The following is a 17,798-nucleotide window of genomic DNA, read 5'->3' on the forward strand; positions in this document are numbered from 1 at the left end:
CAAGTGAATGGGGTCACTCTGCAAGTGCCCTACAACCTTGTGCAGTACAAAAAACAAGGGGTTAAAGTAGGCACTGTTGTGTTGCCTTCTCACCACTTTCTTTAACTCCCTGACCCCGCAGAAGCATGCAGTTCCAGTGCCTTAGCAGAGTGGCACCATTTAACTAAATGGGTTGCGATTTGCAGGTGGTAACACCCACCAAAAGCAACAGGAGGTTTTAATTTCTGCTGCTGCATGTGTGCACCTTTGGCTGCTGCCTCAGCAGACAATGGAGGTAGGGATTGGGGGCGGTAAAAGCAACTCAACTGTGCAGCGTTTATTGTGTAACGGAATGACCCGGGACAAACAGAGACTTTGGAAGGATGAGGGGTACTCCTGTGCCAGCGTCATTAATAACTCTTATGTCTAGGGACACCTTATGTCCGATAGGGCCATAGGGTGACTGAGAAATTATATCCTAAATTACAGGACAGGGGACATTACTGATAGCTCATATTGCAATTGGAGATATTGCAAAGTGTTGGTTTATTCTATGACTCATCTCTCTGTGTAGACTGTTGACATGTTAAATAAGGCTGGCTCTTGAAAGGCCTTTCATTGTGTAATAACACTGTTTAAAGCCTATTGATGCTCAGAGGTGTAAATACCTTTCATGCGGAGACAGAACGTCTGTCTAAAGATGTGGATTGAGAGGGATTTATTGTGTGATGGTGTTTTGTTTGAAAATCCCCTGATGCTTGCAAAGCAAAGCCGACATCCTCCTGTCTCGGTGACGCACCATTTTCTGGGGTTGTGTCAGTGAAGACTGAAGTCCCATCCACTGCCCCAGGAACTCCCTCTTCCGTTAAGTGAGAGCAGAGGCTTGTGGCACTCTGCTCTGTTGCCAGCTCTTCCGCTGGGTCACTTTGAGTGGAGACCACAGTCCCATCCACTGCCCCAGGAACTCCCTCTTCCATTAGTTGAGAGCAGAGGCTTGTGGCACTCTGCTCCGTTGCCAGCTCTTCTGCTGGGTTGCTTTGAGGGGAGACCACAGTCCCATCCCCCGATGTCAGCTCAGGCTGCAGTTGTGTGCAGCAGCCAGTAGCATCCTGCCCTGCCGCCAGTGATTCAGCTGGGAGTAAACGCTTTACCACCACAGCTTGTTGCTGGGTTGAGGGGCCAACTGCCCCGGCTCCCTGGAACTCCACTTCCATGGTGACTGGCATCTGTACCTCTCCCCTCTCTTCAGTTGGTTCTGCTGTGACTTCTGCTGCTGCAGCATCTCTTTGCTGTAGCCAAGTGGCATCCACAGCCGCTATAACCCGGTCTATGATCTCCGGTGGAGGATTAGGTCCATACTGTGCCAGTCCACGTCTAACAGCCCGGTCAAAAAACTCTTCCTCTGGTGTCCTGTCTGTTATGCTGGGCCTTTCTGTTACGCTGGGCCTTTCAGCTCTATCCATTTGGACAAGCTCTGTAATAATGTCCCTTCTCATACGATTGCAGGCCGATCTGCCCCGGCTCTCCAGTAAGTCCTTGAGTGAAGAGAGCTTCAGCCGTTCATACAGCGTCTCCATTGTCCTGTGTCCTTGTAGCTGTCCTTCTGACGATGGAAACATCCCACTGCTGCCACCAATTATAACGGTCACCACCGTTTACGACCTTCCATCAACCCACGACAGCTTATCGACACTCCACAATCAGGCAAACGAACACGACCCATAAGAATTCCCCCCCAGACACGAGACACACAGCTCTGTTCTGGTTTCAAATGCAAGACAACTTTAATGGCTAAAGAAAAGAAAAAATTTGCGCCAGCCTAATTGTATAACAATCAAGTCCTTGTGAAAACCAAAATCAATGTGATAATAAAGTCCAAAAAAAATGAAGTTTCTGGAACAAACAACACCCGGTGCACTGATGATTGAGTGAGCCACCACCACATGGACTGAGGCTTACCAGAAAACAGATAAATATCAGCGTTATCAATTACTCCACAGCGGGATATCCAGGGAAATGGGATCACAACACAGGATGGAATCGAAATTTCAGCATAAATCCTTAAACCATAGAATACACAGAGGGATGTGACAGGTTGGTATAGACAGATCCTTATAGCCCGTTCCGGGAGCCCAGCAATATGTCATATAAGGAAAGAACCGCACATAGCGTAATACGTCCAAAAAATTGTTTTAATTAAAATTTAAAAACCTACTTACATCAACAAAGTGTAATACAGGCATGTAAGAAATGAATGCCGGCCGGCATAGACAGGAGCCCTTCTATGCACCGCGTTCATACGAGGAGGAAGGGCTCCTGTCTATGCCGGCCGGCATTCATTTCTTACATGCCTGTATTACACTTTGTTGATGTAAGTAGGTTTTTAAATTTTAATTAAAACAATTTTTTGGACGTATTACGCTATGTGCGGTTCTTTCCTTATATGACATATTGCTGGGCTCCCGGAACGGGCTATAAGGATCTGTCTATACCAACCTGTCACATCCCTCCGTGGATTCTATGGTTTAAGGATTTATGCTGCACTTTCGATTCCATCCTGTGTTGTGATCCCATTTCCCTGGATATCCCGCTGTGGAGTAATTGATAACGCTGATATTTATCTGTTTTCTGGTAAGCCTCAGTCCATGTGGTGGTGGCTCACTCAATCATCAGTGCACCGGGTGTTGTTTGTTCCAGAAACTTCAGTTTTTTTTTACTTTATTATCACATTGATTTTGGTTTTCACAAGGACTTGATTGTTATACAATTAGGCTGGCGCAAATTTTTTATTTTCTTTATATGTTTGTGCTAGGTCACGTTTTTTGCTGCCTCCCCATATATTCACTTATTTAATCTTAATTATTTTTGGTTAGCGCAATTTTTTTCATTTTTCAACTTTAATGGCTAGCTCTCAAGTTTATATACAGTTTAAGCATGAAAGGAACAATCAAACTCTCCACCAACACATCACACCCTGGGGGGGCTTCAATACACCTTCAGATGGCTAATTGCTAAACATTCCAGACATCTCGGTGCCGGGCTATAATTATCATGATCTAATTACTCCACCTGAGAAGTCACATTCCTTCATTAACAGAATTCAAACAAAACACCATCACACAATAAATCCCTCTTAATCCACATCTTTAGACAGATGTTCTGTCTCCGCATGAAAGGTATTCACACCTCTGAGCATCAATAGGCTTTAAACAGTGTTATCACACAATGAAAGGCCTTTCAAGAGCCAGCCTTATTTAACATGTCAACAGTCTACACAGAGAGATGAGTTATAGAATAAACCAACACTTTGCAATCTCCTGCAATATGAGCTATCAGTAATGTCCCCTGTCCTGTAATTTAGGATATAATTTCTCAGTCACCCTATGGCCCTATCGGACATAAGGTGACCCTAGACATAAGAGTTATTAATGACCCTGGCACAGGAGTACCCCTCATCCTTTCAAAGTCTCTGTTTGTCCCGGGTCATTCCGTTACATCTTGTAATCAGTATAAAAAAACAGAACTTCATGACTTTGCTAAACCAAATAAGTTTTACATCATCTGTTGATATCTGCAATTGAAATATGTTTACTTACTAGTAACAACGCTCCTCTTTATTTCAGCATGGAAAGAAGGCCCTGTCATTACAAATGAACTGTCATTAGTGTTCTAATGTGAAAAAGATACTATATTTTCTTTAGATAGAAGCATGCAAACTTTAAAGTAGAACTCCAATCAAAACATTTAGTTTAGCTTTAAATGGGGAAGTGTTTAGAATCTCTGAGAATTTAATAGATTTCTGTTTCCCTATTGGAGAATGTTCTCCTCACCTCCTGTGTTATTGGCCAGAGTCTCCAGGACAGAAAATGAAAGGAGACCTCTTCATCGGGGACAGAGCAATAGAAGGCTTGTCCCTGATGAAGATTTGTGTTGACTATTGTCTTAAAGGGTAACTCCACTTTTGTGGAAAAATATTGCATATAAAAAAATATATAGTACATACAATTTTGACACAAGCCATATTGTAATAGAACACTACAGGGCTGTAATTCCAGTGCAATGAGGCAACCTAGAGGTGTTCTGTACACAGATGAACGTCATTTCCTGCTTGCGTGATTTGCTGATTGATTTCCTAGAAGTCTGCACAAATATACAAATCAGATCATGGGCATCCTTGCATCCTCTCAGACCCTGACACTTTCATCATTAGAAACCTGCAAGTGCAGTAGCTGATCACTAATGAAAAAGTCAGTCCCATTTAGATTCACATGGACACAAACAGCAGTTTTTTCTGAACAAAAAGGTAGGAATCTACAACAATATTTGTTAAAATCCCTGCAATGTATACAGATCATCCAAAGGGGAATGTTTTTTTCTCAACAAAAGTGGGGTACTCTTTAGGTTGAAACATTCAGTCTATGGAAACAAAGTACCTAGCCATCATTTGACCTTGATGGTATCATTGTGTAGACCCCTCATATAAGTGCTCATGGTGGAAGCAACCAAACATCCTGTATGCCTGGATGAGATTAGAGGAAAGCTTTGGCTTGCCTAGAGAAACAGGAAGTTGTTCTACATCATAAGTAAGACTCTTTCTCTGAACAGGGACTTTTTTACTGTTGATATCTAGCATGCTTGTGTTTCATGCTGCTTTGTTGGAGGATTTTATGCAAGAGTGAAAAATAACCAGAGGAACTAAGATATTTACAGGCATGAATTTTGCACATTGGATGAAGTTGCTAGATTGAATAAACCTGCAAGTCAAAGTCATAATGAGCTAGTATGCATGAAATACTTACCTTAGAATGAAGCCATCCAGCGGCGCCCGCACACCTCTGGAATGGCTGACATATTCCCCGGTGTTTCTACCAGGTTCACAGGCTCCAGTGCTGTAAGTGGCTGGAGCTGCAAGGACGTCACCCCCGTGCATGCGCGCGGGTGCCGCTGTTCACGGCACAGGCTCTGAAGAAACGGCACAGCCGTTCCTTTAGAACACAAGTATCGATGAAGTAATTGGCGGCATATACAGTAAATATCTCCTAAAGGGCGCAAGTTTAGGAGATAGTTACAGTACCTATAGGTAAGCCTTATTATAGATTTGACTATGGGTACAACTAATACAGGAAGGGTTACTTCCTTTTTAACCTCCCTGGCGGTATTATTATGTCTGGAATTTTGTACCAAAAGCGGTACAATTTTTTGCATGGAAATTTGGGTTTTTTATACTGTAGACCTGCAAATCTTAGGAATAACTCACTTAAATCTGTCTGAACAAGAGTCTAGTAGACATCTCAGGTATGATAAAGTTTGAAACACAAAATTATAAATTATAATATAATAAATAACTATAAATAATAATACAAATAATAATATAATAAAAATATTAATAAAAAATATTCAATAATGTAATCAAATTAAAAACACTGCAATTTGCTCAGTTGCAGAATTGTCGCTGTCATTATTTTTATTGTTTGATGACAAATTTTTCCACAAATCGCTAATATTGCTGTTTTCTAGCTGCTCTAAAAGCACTTTTGACATAAAGGGACACTTTTTGGTTGCTATGGACAATCTCCAGTTTGCAGGCAGAAAGAACAGTTTTTATTATATAAAAGTGCATGCAGGACACTGGGCAGACCACTAGGGACAAAGGGGGTGTGTATTTATTTCATACAGTACTGTAATCTATAAGATTACAGTATACTGTATGTGTATTGTGTTTTTCACTTTTTGAATTTGGCGGCGAACTCCGTCCCCGTGCGTCGTAACGTCGCAGGGAATGGAGCTCGGCGGCACTGTGAATCAAGCGAGGAGACACAGCGGAGGAGCCCGCACACACAGCGGGAACACATCGCAGGATCCAGGGACAAGATAAGTAACTTCCCCCTGTATCCTGCAATGCAATCCCGAGTTTGGCTCGGTGATACAGCTTTTGGTATAAAAAATTCACCCTGAGCCTGACTCGGGATTATCGCTAAGGAGGTTAAAAGGAGTGAGCATGCTTAAGGAGTCAGGACGCTAAATTCAGACCCCATAGGGTAGAGTACCAAAAACAGTATTTTTGAACCAAAATAATCTTAAGAGGTCATTTAAAAGATAAATATTATTACTATTATTATGTAGTTATACATACTCACCTAGGTGGATACAGCATCATGCTTATTATAAATGTGTATACTGCGCCAAAAATGATATACCTTTGCTGCTCTTCCCAATTCCCTGTGTAATAAACAGTGCTAATAAACAGAAAAAAAAACACGAAAAGCGCTAGGTGCTAATAAATATATGCACAAATTCCCTTAATGTGAATATTTGGCCTAAAAATTACCCTATTCCAAATAATCATGCTTAATAAAATAAGATCAAAAAAAAGTATGTTCTTTGAACTAACTATAAATTCCTTTAGTGGAGTTTCACAAATATACCAGTGCCAAAAACCATATACAAAGTGTATATCCAATGTGTGTAACACTCTTCATGCAAAAGGAAACAGCCTGTCTCCACTCAGTGCTAGTTCGTGCATCCTGTTCCCCTGTGCAATTTAAACTAACCAGGTCCGTTGACCCAGTTGGTCTGGTAACTCTTTTTAGAAGCCTAATGCCGCGTACACACGATAATTTTTCACACGATAATTTTTCGGGTCGTGTGTGGGCTCCAGAGCATTTTTCGGGTTCTGAAAAACGGCCAAATTTTTTTTCGAACATGCTATATTTTTTCACAACGTTTTAAACAATGCCATTTTTCGGGTTGTAAAAAATGATCGTGTGTGGGCTTTAACGACGTGAAAAACCCGCGCATGCTCAGAAGCAAGTTATGAGACGGGAGCGCTCGTTCTGGTAAAACTACCGTTCGCAATGAAGTAAGCACATTCATCACGCTGTAACAGACAGAAAAGCGCAAATCGTCTTTTACTAACACGGAATCAGCTAAAGCAGCCCAAAGGGTGGCGTCATCCGAATGGAACTTTCCCTTTATAGTGCTGTTGTACGTGTTGTACGTCACCGTGCTTTGCTAGAGCATTTTTTTTAACGATCGTGTGCAGGCAAGGCCGTTTTAATGATGAAGTTGAAAAAAACGTCTTTTTTTCTAGAGCCTGAAAAACTTTTTTTTTACAACCCGAAAAATGATTGTGTGTACGCGGCATTAGACTTGTACAGCATGTGAGACCAGTGTCTACTATCTTCCTTCTCCACAGATCCTCATATATAAAAGTATAAACCGCAAACAGCAAGATCATAGTGCAACCCATTTAATAAAAGTCCTCTGCCCACAGAAAGTAAAAAAAATCTACACTCACATTTCATTGTGCACAGCCGGCAACTAGCAGGATTCAGCAGTATAATCTCTAACTCTGTGTCACTGTCCTAGCCCACAAACAAGATGGCAAACTGGCTTGCGTTTCACCCCCCAAACCCCAGACTTAGTTGGGGTAGGCGTTACACTTTGGTGGGGGTGGGTCAGCCACACCCTGTGACCTTTGACCTCTGGGAACCCGCCTTCTGACCTTTGACCTCTGGGGGAGGTCCCTGTTCCAATTCCTGAGTCCTAGCCATATTCTTCAAAGGGAAACCCTAACCCCTAACCCTAACTCTCCCCATCCTAAACCCCTACCTAACCCCTAACTCTAACCTATCCTGCTAGTTGCCAGCTGGGCATGATGATAAGGATAAAACCTGCCTGAGTAAATAATTTAGTAGACCCGGATCAAAACTTTTCCATCAGATGTGCTTAAAAGAGCTTTCTGTTTGGCAACCTCTGAGGCACAGGAGGTAAGGGGGGGTGTGGGGAAGAGTCATAATTGAAAATATTGAATTTGCCTCCACTGACAAAACCTGGGAAGAATCTCTTGCAGAGTTGGCAACATCCAGTTCAGGTTTGTGTGAGTTTTACTGGAGACAGGGTTGCATGATAACTTGGACAGGAAGGAAAAGAACATTTGTGCAGTTGGAACACAATCTATAAACTAAAAATTCCCATGTACACTTTTTAAACTGCTAGGCAATTACTCAACCGGTAAATACAACAAATGTCACCATGGATGCACTCTAGGGGTTAAGAAATCAATGACCCGTTCCTCCAGACAGAGAAAAAAAGAAACAATATAAAAACAATAAGGTGGATAGTATTTTCAACTTTGACACGTTATTAAGAAAGGATCATATACTTATCCTTACTAAAGAGTCTTAAGGAAAAGCTAAATACAACATAATGTATGCAGGTTTGGAATGGAGAAAATGATGGGTAAATGATCACATTGTACAAAAACAGCCTACATGGAAAATCCAGTCATACAGTCCCTACAAACACGAGGGATCTCCTTCTGAAAAGCATGAAAACGATTTCTAGAAAAATGTAAAAAAATATATATATATCATTAAAAGGGGTTGTAAAGCATCGTGTTTTTTCACCTTAATGCTATGCATCCTATGCATTAAGGTGAAAAAACACCTTGCACTCTCGGCCCTCCAGCCCCCCCCCCCATTTTACTTACCTGAGCCACGAAACTCCGTGGGATCGATCCTGCGATGCTTTCCCCCCAGCTCGAGGCAGCTCTTCATTGGAAATTGATAGCGATGACACGGCGCGCCCGGGGCAGGCCGAGTGATACACTTGGCGGCTATGGCCGCCAGTGTATCACACAGGAGCGTGCCCGCAAGCTAACCCCCTTGGGAGAGTGCTTCCCAGAAGGGGGTTAGCTCTTGCGGGGAGGAGCTGAGACAGCCGCCGAGGGACCCCAGAAGATGAGGATCGGGGCCACTCTGTGCAAAACGAACTGCACAGTGGAGGTAAGTATGGTATGTTTATAAAAAAAATAAAAATCTTAACCCTTACAACAAGTAAAACAAACACACATACCAAAACAGTTAAACTCCCAGGCCCGGATCCAGAAAGGACATCTCCAGATACGCCGTCATATGTCCGAATGAGCGCCGTCGTATCTATGCGACTGATTCTTAGAATCAGTTGCGCTTGAATTCGGCCAAGATACAACTGACATAAGTCTCCTACGCCGTCGTATCTTGGGTGCATATTTACGCTGGCCGCTAGGGGCGCTTCCGTAGATTTACGCGTTGAATATGCAAATGAGATAGATACGTCGATTCAGAAACGTACTTGCGTCCGTCAGATTTAGCTACGCCGTTTACGTAAGGCGTCAGTCCAGCGTAACTTTACCCCTCATAAAGCAGGGGTAAGTCATGTTAAGGTATGGACGTCGGAAACGTCAGAACAGCGTTGTATTTTACGTAGTTTGCATAAGTCGTACGTGAATGGGGATGGGCGTAGGTTACGTTCACGTCGACTAAGCATTGAGCTGGCGTAACTTAGGGAGAAAATTCGATGTGATACTGAGCATGCGCGGCATGCGCCGTTGGTTAGGCACGTAATTTATGTGGGGTCACGATTTATTTCCATACAACACGCCTTTGAATTACGCGGGCTTACGCCAGCCCATTTACGCTACGCCGCTGTAACTTAGGGAGCGCAAGTTCTTTGTAAATACGGTACTCTTCTCTCTAAGTTACGGCGGCGTAGCGTATATGAGATGCGCTACGCCCGCCTAAACTTAAGCCATTCTTTCTGAATCCGGGCCCCAGTCATTAAAGTAGTTGTAGACCCATAAAAAAAAAAAAAACCTGCAAGACAAAGGCATAACGAGCTAGTATGCATAGCATACCACTGAAGAGCGTGCCGATGACGTCAGCGCAAGAATATATGTTAAATATCTCCTAAACTGTGCAAGTTTAGGAGATATTTACAGTACCTATAGGTAAGCCTTATTATAGGCTTACCTGTAGGTACAAGTGTGTAACAGGGTTTACAACCACTTTAAGTATTATCAACTAAACCTAATTAAAAATGCAAGACTGATTCACTTTTAGCGACATGGATTTCTATAGGACTTGTTTCCATGCAGTTAAAGCGGAGCTCCACCCTAAAGTGGAACTCACGCTGATCGGAACCCTCCCCCCTCTGGTGTCACATTTGACACCTTTCAGGGGGGAGGGGGGTGCAGATACCTGTCTAAAGACAGGTATTTGCACCCACTTCCAGCCACACAGTTTCGGGTTTACTGCAGGCAGAACGTCACCTCCCGTCCTCCCCCCGTTGTGCTCTGGGAACACTCGGCTCCCAGAGCACAGCGGGAGCCAATCAGCGGCGCAGCGCAACTCGCGCATGCGCCGTAGGGAACCAGGCAGTGAAGCCGAAGCACTTCACTTCCTGGTTCCCTCACTGAGGATGGTGGGGGTAGCAGCAGAGTGACGAGCGATCGCTCGTCCTCTGCTGCGGACGGCGCTTGACTCCAGGACAGGTAAGTGTCCTAATATTAAAAGTCAGCAGCTGCAGTATTGGTAGCTGCTGGCTTTTAATATTTTTTTTTCGTGGCACATCCGCTTTAAAGTTATTATAATTAGTAACAGGAGAATGCCCTTTAAGAAAAAAAAAAATGGATTATAAAATGTACTTCCAATTGTAACAAAGTACTAATGCAGATATCGAGGAACATTTTACTTTAGAACAGGAGAGAAACATTTTATTATATCAGGAGTGGGATACATTAAAAATAATATGTTTTCCAATGTTGGATTCATTCATTTTAGGCAGATAGGGAAATTATTAAACCGATTTGTCTATCCTTTCTTCTCTGAGATTTGAAGGGCTCATTTACATGTGTGTTGATTATGAAGACAGAGCAAGACAAAACATGGCTAGCCCCCATCCACCCGAACAATTTATTGTGGAATACTAATGCCGATGTCCCCTTCACCGCCCTACTACATACCATCAACCTCCTACGCACTGTTTGGAGACAACTAAACCCCCCTACAATCTGAGGCCTCCTTGGTAACAGCTTTTCTTTACAACCCTAAACTACCCGTCAGTTTAACCTCCCAAATGATTTCTCCTTGGTTGCAGAGGAATCTCTTTCAATATGGACATCTGGTGAACCCAGTTTCAAGGAATTTGTTACCCTTTGACGAACTCAGAACTAAAACACAAACTCCCCCGAGGCGCCTTTTTTGGTTACCTCCAAATCAGGTACTACGCACTCACCATTACCTCAACCCTCCAATTTTCTAAGTCATCCCCATTTGAATGCTTCATCTTATCAGGCCCTACACAGAAAGGGCTGACTTCGGACATATATAAGCTTTTAAACTCCTATGATATGGTATCTCGGGGGAAACACAGCTATATGTGTAGATGGGAGGAACATCTTGGACAGGAGCTAACCCTTGAACAATGGGCCATCATATGGTCTTGGGCGGCCAAGAGTTCTATGTGTACTCTTTACAAAGAGAAGACATACAAGGTACTCTTCCACTGGTACCTAACTCCGTCACGCCTGCATGCTATATATCTATCGGCCTCGGATCGCTGCTGGAGGTGTCTCCAGAACCAGGGCAGGCTACTTCATATTTACTGGAGCTGTCCGTCCCTCCAGCCCTATTGGCATTTGGTCCAGGGACTGCTCCATCAGCTTTTCAAGGTAAATATCCCTCTCTCCCCTAAGTTCTTTTTACTGGTCCCCCCTAAATTTTCCACACTAGCCAAAAAGTTGGCAACACAGATTTTCACAGCAGCTTAGTAGCCCTCTAGTGGAAACAATGAAACCCTTCGTCTCTATCTGATCTTTATTCCAGAATTAAGGATGTGGAGGTCATGGAGTCCATGACGGCTAGGCTAGCGAACTGGGTGGACCAACATACAGCAACATGGGAACCATGGCATCAAAGAATAGACCCTCCATAATCTCATGAGACCCCCCTCCGTTCTGCACAATACAATTGCTCGGAGCCCCGGAAATACATGCCTTTCAGATTGGCACTTTCTTATTCTTTTTCCTTCCTCTTCCCCTCTCCTCTCACCCCCCCCCCTTTTTTCTTCTCTCTCTTCTTCTTTCTATTATTCTTCCCTTCCTCCTCTTCTCTTCCTTCTCTGAAAAAGCAGCCACGCAAATATAAATCACGGACCTTACTGATGGTCTGTTTGTTAGAGAAGCCTGCACTGTAATTATTTCAACGCTACCTCTCCCTGTTACTTAGTGCTGTTCCTTGTTGAACTATGTCTGTGGTGGATTGTGTGTTAATTTTGTCATACGTAGACCTCCATGCCCACTCCAGAGCTGTTTGTGACTACTATTTCCCCTTTATTACTTTATTCTCTTTTGTTTATGCTTTAAACTGCTGTATTGCATATGTTGAAACCTAATAAGAATGGTCAATTCTAAAAAAAAGAAGACAGAGCAATGCTCATTAATGTGCATATATCACATTTTCATACTCTTTACCACAAACTGTTACAACATGGCTGCTCTGTACAAACAGGAAGTGGCTGGCGCTGCTCTGTCCTAATTCCCCCCCCCCCCCACGAAAATGATACCCGTGCCCCTCCTCCCGACTCCCGCACGCAAGGCCACTATCAGGGGAGTACTGCTAAGGAGTGCAGTGGCTCGCGCTAGGTGCGGAGGGGGCAGTTTAAATAGGAGCCACCCCCCCCACAGCCATGATTCTGCTGTCGCCAATCATGGGGAGGGAAACAGTGGGCAGGAAGCTGGTCAGCGGCGCAGCAAATCCAATTGGAGCCGCTCTCTCTCTTCTCCCTTCGGCTTACAGAAAGGGGAGGGGGCGGCGGGGGAGATACAGACAGCCTGCAGCTTTCCTCTCCCTTTCACAGCGTTGACAGGAAGGGTGGGTCATATTTAAATTAGGGGGTGCACAAGTTTAGTCAGGCCTAGGGCAGCACAAAACCTAAATACACAACTGACAGGTGTATTTGCCTATGCTGCTGGGGCTTTATTTTTTATTTTTTTTCCATCACCTCTTTTTGAATATCCTCAATAATCATTAAAAGCCTAATCCACACTGCCAAAACAGAAAGCCAAATGAATACCACTTACACTGGTCATGGATGTTCTATGACAGTTTGTCTACCTCATAGATTTAGTAGTTCTCCATTATTATCCAAGCTGTGCCTTTTGCTCACTACATGCTTAGTGCTAACAGTATTAATAAAGTGTTTCTAAAGGCAGGAGTTTTTTTTTCTTCTTAATGCATTCTATGCATTGAGGTGAAAGACCTTCTGTATGAAGCTTCACCTCCAGGCCCGCTTATATTTACCTTGTACTAGCTATGACTAAGCCTTGAAGCTACAGTGCGAAACGCGTTAGTTTTTGTCCAATTTTTGCTGTGGCATGTTCATATTGTGAGTGATTTTAATAAAAGGAAAATTTTTGGAGTGCGGCTGTCCAAGTTTCCTTCATATTTTTGTATATTTACCTGAGCCTGATCTCAATCCAGTGATATGCACAAGAGAAGTGCCACTCTCTCCCCTCATTGATCTCCCGCAGCCGTCAATCACAGGCAGTGAGAAGAGAGTGGGGGCCGAGCCATGCTCTGTATCTTATGGACACATAGAGCGAGGCTCGGGAGGGAGCATGCACGAGTGCCCCTTTAGAAAGTAGCTTCCTATGGGGGAACTCAGCAGGGACAGGGGCCTGGAGCACCGGAGGGGGGTCCAAGAGGAGGAGAATCAGGGTTGCTTTGTGCAAAAACCACTGTACACTGCAGGTAAGTATAACATGTTTGTTATTTATTTATTTTTTATTCAACTTTAATATTAATACTTTTTTTAACAATAAGGTTGGTCTTTATTTAGAAGACATCAAAATACAAATAACAGGCGTACATATTCAACTTTAATATTACTTTAAGTTTATATCTGCTGGTTATGATTGTTTCCTGGAATGCACTTTTATTTTATCTTCTCTTTTTGTGCATTGTATAAAGAGAAAGGAAAAAAACAAAAAAAACACTGCTTAAACACAGGAAAATTACGCATGTGTGAACAAGCCCTAAAAGCTGTCTGTTTTTCCCACAGAGGAGATTTCTTTTTTCTTCCTGCTCTGACAAATGGACACAAGTTTTATCATAGGGGCAAAATAATAACATTTTATCAGAGGTTCTATATCTTGTTCACTCTAAAATGTATTTTTATTGCTGCATGTGTCCCACCTGGAGAGATCTTACCTCACTTCCTGTTTTATTTCCTGTGACTTTATCAGTCACGTGGGTTGTGACGTCACGCGTAGGGAAGGAGAGGCACTCGAGTTGACACTAGCAGACGAGCTTGCAGCTCGTAGGAGATAGGTACAGTGTTTATGTTTCTATGTGAGTACCCTTAAACTATTAACTAATAAAATTATGCACTTTTCAAAAACATACTACACTATCTGGGGTTCCCTTTCTTTTTGTACCTTGCTGCCACTGAGGGACAAAGATCGAGCTCATTATCTGTTGGCCCAAGAGAGGAACCCTACCCTAGGCTTATTTTATATGCGGTTGTCTCATTACCGCAAGGTAAGAGGCCACCCACACTTAAGTGTCTAGTTGCACGAAGAAGAGACTTGCATCTCTCCAGCACTTTTCACCATTTTGCACATCGGAACGATTGATCCATTGCTATTTGTCCACGATTTGATTGCATTTGCACTTTTGGACCCATGGGACTGTATATATCATTTTTGACAGTTGTCCTGATTGCAGTCCTTTGGACACGAATGTCATAAGTAGAGGTCGACCGATATATCGGTTGGCCGATATATCGGCCGATATTTGGCGTATTTAAATTAATCGGCATCGGCCGATTTGTGCTTTAAAAATGCCGATTTAAACTTCAGCACCGCGACTTGCAAAAAGCTTCTGTAAAAGAAGTCAATGCAAGTTGCCTAGTAGGAAGACCGTGATGTCTATGTTCGACATTCACAGGTATCAATGTAAATAAGTGAATAACATTAAAAGTGATATCAATTGGTATAGTGAAAGCACTATGGACCTTATTAACAAGGCAATATCTGTATATGCATAAGTCCACAAGAATATACGTAAAAATAAAAGTCCATATATATAGACGTGGAAAAAAATGGAAATTATTTTTGTTGAAATCATCAATGAGAGATCATAGTGACAAGACACCCACGGTGATTCTATTGGAATGTGATGATAGTGATAACGCCCACCACCAAAGGGGAGGCTTACCGGATGCGATGGACCCAAATGAGCTTATACCCAAAGGGTCAAATAGGCTTGTAGGCAGTACAGATGAGATGGTACAGGAACACGCCAGCGCAAACGGACAACAAACAGCGATAAGATCTTCGCTTGGTATCAGGTGGAGGGGGTACCTCAGCTAGGAGATGGCTCATACAGTTGGAAGAGCATTTTTTCCTACAGCTCTCCACGGGATGAAAAAACCCCCACAAGCTACAACGTCTTGTAAAACCCTCTTGATGGCATCACTCCAATCACATGCAGCAGAATGCATTCACCTTGTACCATTTCCTCCGCTCTATTGATTTATTTCAGGGGGAAATGGTACAAGGTGAATGCATTCTGCTGCATGTGATTGGAGTGATGCCATCAAGAGGGTTTTACAAGACGTTGTAGCTTGTGGGGGTTTTTTCATCCCGTGGAGAGCTGTAGGAAAAAATGCTCTTCCAACTGTATGAGCCATCTCCTAGCTGAGGTACCCCCTCCACCTGATACCAAGCGAAGATCTTATCGCTGTTTGTTGTCCGTTTGCGCTGGCGTGTTCCTGTACCATCTCATCTGTACTGCCTACAAGCCTATTTGACCCTTTGGGTATAAGCTCATTTGGGTCCATCGCATCCGGTAAGCCTCCCCTTTGGTGGTGGGCGTTATCACTATCATCACATTCCAATAGAATCACCGTGGGTGTCTTGTCACTATGATCTCTCATTGATGATTTCAACAAAAATAATTTCCATTTTTTTCCACGTCTATATATATGGACTTTTATTTTTACGTATATTCTTGTGGACTTATGCATATACAGATATTGCCTTGTTAATAAGGTCCATAGTGCTTTCACTATACCAATTGATATCACTTTTAATGTTATTCACTTATTTACATTGATACCTGTGAATGTCGAACATAGACATCACGGTCTTCCTACTATTCATTTTCAGCGCTGCATTTTTTTGAATTTTGTTTGTATTTCTTTCCTTGGTTTCACTGGATTGTATGTAGCTGCTTGTCACCCTGATAGCGCAGATTTATTTTTTATTTTTCTAATGCAAGTTGCCTGAAGCTTCCCGTAGAAGACCTTCTCTCTCTCCTGGGCAGCCTGCCAAGTTTTAGAAAAGATATACAATGTTGCTACTTGTCAATTAACTGAATTCCTTGTAGGAGAATTCTCAGTTTAACCACTACACCGGGGGGGGTTTGTGCTGATCGATTATCAGCCCAGTCCCCCCCTGAGGATGCCCACTGGACCACCAGGGATGCCCACTGGACCACCAGGGATTCCACTAGATCACCAGGGATTTAAATCAAAGGTATGCCACCCTAGACCACCAGGGATGACACATAATGGATGCCAATCAGTGCCACAGTGGACGCCAATCAGTGCCACAGTGGATGCCAATCAGTGCCCACAATGGGCATCACTGATTGGCAGGCATTGTTTGGCACTGATTGGCATCCATTAGTACAACACATTAGTTAGTGCCCATCTATGCCCATCCATGCCGCCTATCAGTGCCCATCCATGCCGCCTATCAGTGTCCATCCATGCCACCTATCAGTGCCCATACATGTCGCCTATCCCTGCCCATCCGTGCCGCCTATCCCTGCCCATCCGTGCCGCCTATCCCTGCCCATCCGTGCCGCCTATCTGTGCCCATCTGTGCCACCTATCCGTGCCGCTCATCAGTGCCCATCCATGCCGCCCATCAGTGCCGCATATTGGTGCCCATCATTAATGCCACCACATCAGTGCCACCTCATCGGTGCCCATCAGTGCAGTACCATCAGTGCCCATTAGTGAAGGAGAAAACATACTTATTTACAATGTTTTATAACGGAAACAAATTTTTTTTTTTTCTACATTTTCGGTAATTTTTTTATTTATTTTTTGCAGAAAATAAAAATCCCAGAGGTGATCAAATACCACCAAAAGAAAGCTCTATTTGTGGGTACAAAATGATAAAAATTTAGTTTGGGTACAGTGTAGCATGACCGCGCAATTGTAATTTAAAGTGCAACAGCACTGAAAGCTAAAAATTGGTCTGGGCAGGAAGGTGTATAAGTTTATAAGGACATACTATACGGGGCTTTCTTTTGGTACACCGTTTTAATAAAACTCCTGATCTGTTTTGTATTTTTTACATTATTTTTTAATACTGTAATTGTACCTGCCAATTGCAGCATTTATAGGAGGCATACATTACACAATTTTCATGTACAATTTTCCTTTAGATTTACCAAACCATATACGGTAATATGAGGTCAAACACTTTGTATGCAATCAGGCAGGCCTTCTAAAGGAACTTGAACAAGAAAACGGTATAATGTATAGCCAGCATAACTGCCATTTCCAGACTGAAGTGACATTTTCAAGCTGAAGGATTATGTTAAGAATAAACCTGCAGCCTGCATGTATTCACTACCGTGTTTCCCCGAAAATAATCCCGGGTCTTATATTAATTATGCCAACAAAAGACACAGTAGGGCTTATTTCCGGGGTAGGTCTTACTATGTAATGTGATGTCTTCTCTCCCCCCCCCCCCCCTCCCTGCCTGTCAGGAATCCCCAGTGTGAACTGAGTTAAAATGCTAGTAAAATCCTATAATCCACTCTATTACAGTATTAAATAATGTACAATGTGTGTGTTTCTGTAATATAATTGTGTCAAATACCTTTGTTATAGAGCCGCTCTGTGCTTCTGTTACCCGCCGGAGCTCTCTTCCCCCACAATTATATTACAGAAACACACACATTGTACATTATATACTA

At 43.0% G+C, this 17,798-nt stretch overlaps 1 protein-coding gene across 4 annotated transcripts in view; it reads right to left on the reverse strand.

Moving 5' to 3' along the window:
* Window positions 1-17,798, reverse strand: part of LOC120919291 — a 109,792-nt gene that overhangs the window by 73,979 nt on the left and 18,015 nt on the right. For 3 of the 4 annotated variants that reach the window (XR_005744548.1, XR_005744547.1, XM_040331372.1), the window contains one exon: window positions 3,576-3,617. The exons of the other annotated variant lie outside the window; for it this stretch is intronic. The gene's annotated coding sequence lies outside the window, so the exon portion shown is untranslated. The remainder of the gene's footprint in view (window positions 1-3,575; window positions 3,618-17,798) is intronic. 4 annotated transcript variants of the gene reach the window in all.

The sequence above is a fragment of the Rana temporaria genome, chromosome 12, assembly GCF_905171775.1.
Source record: "Rana temporaria chromosome 12, aRanTem1.1, whole genome shotgun sequence".
Taxonomy (NCBI): domain Eukaryota; kingdom Metazoa; phylum Chordata; class Amphibia; order Anura; family Ranidae; genus Rana; species Rana temporaria.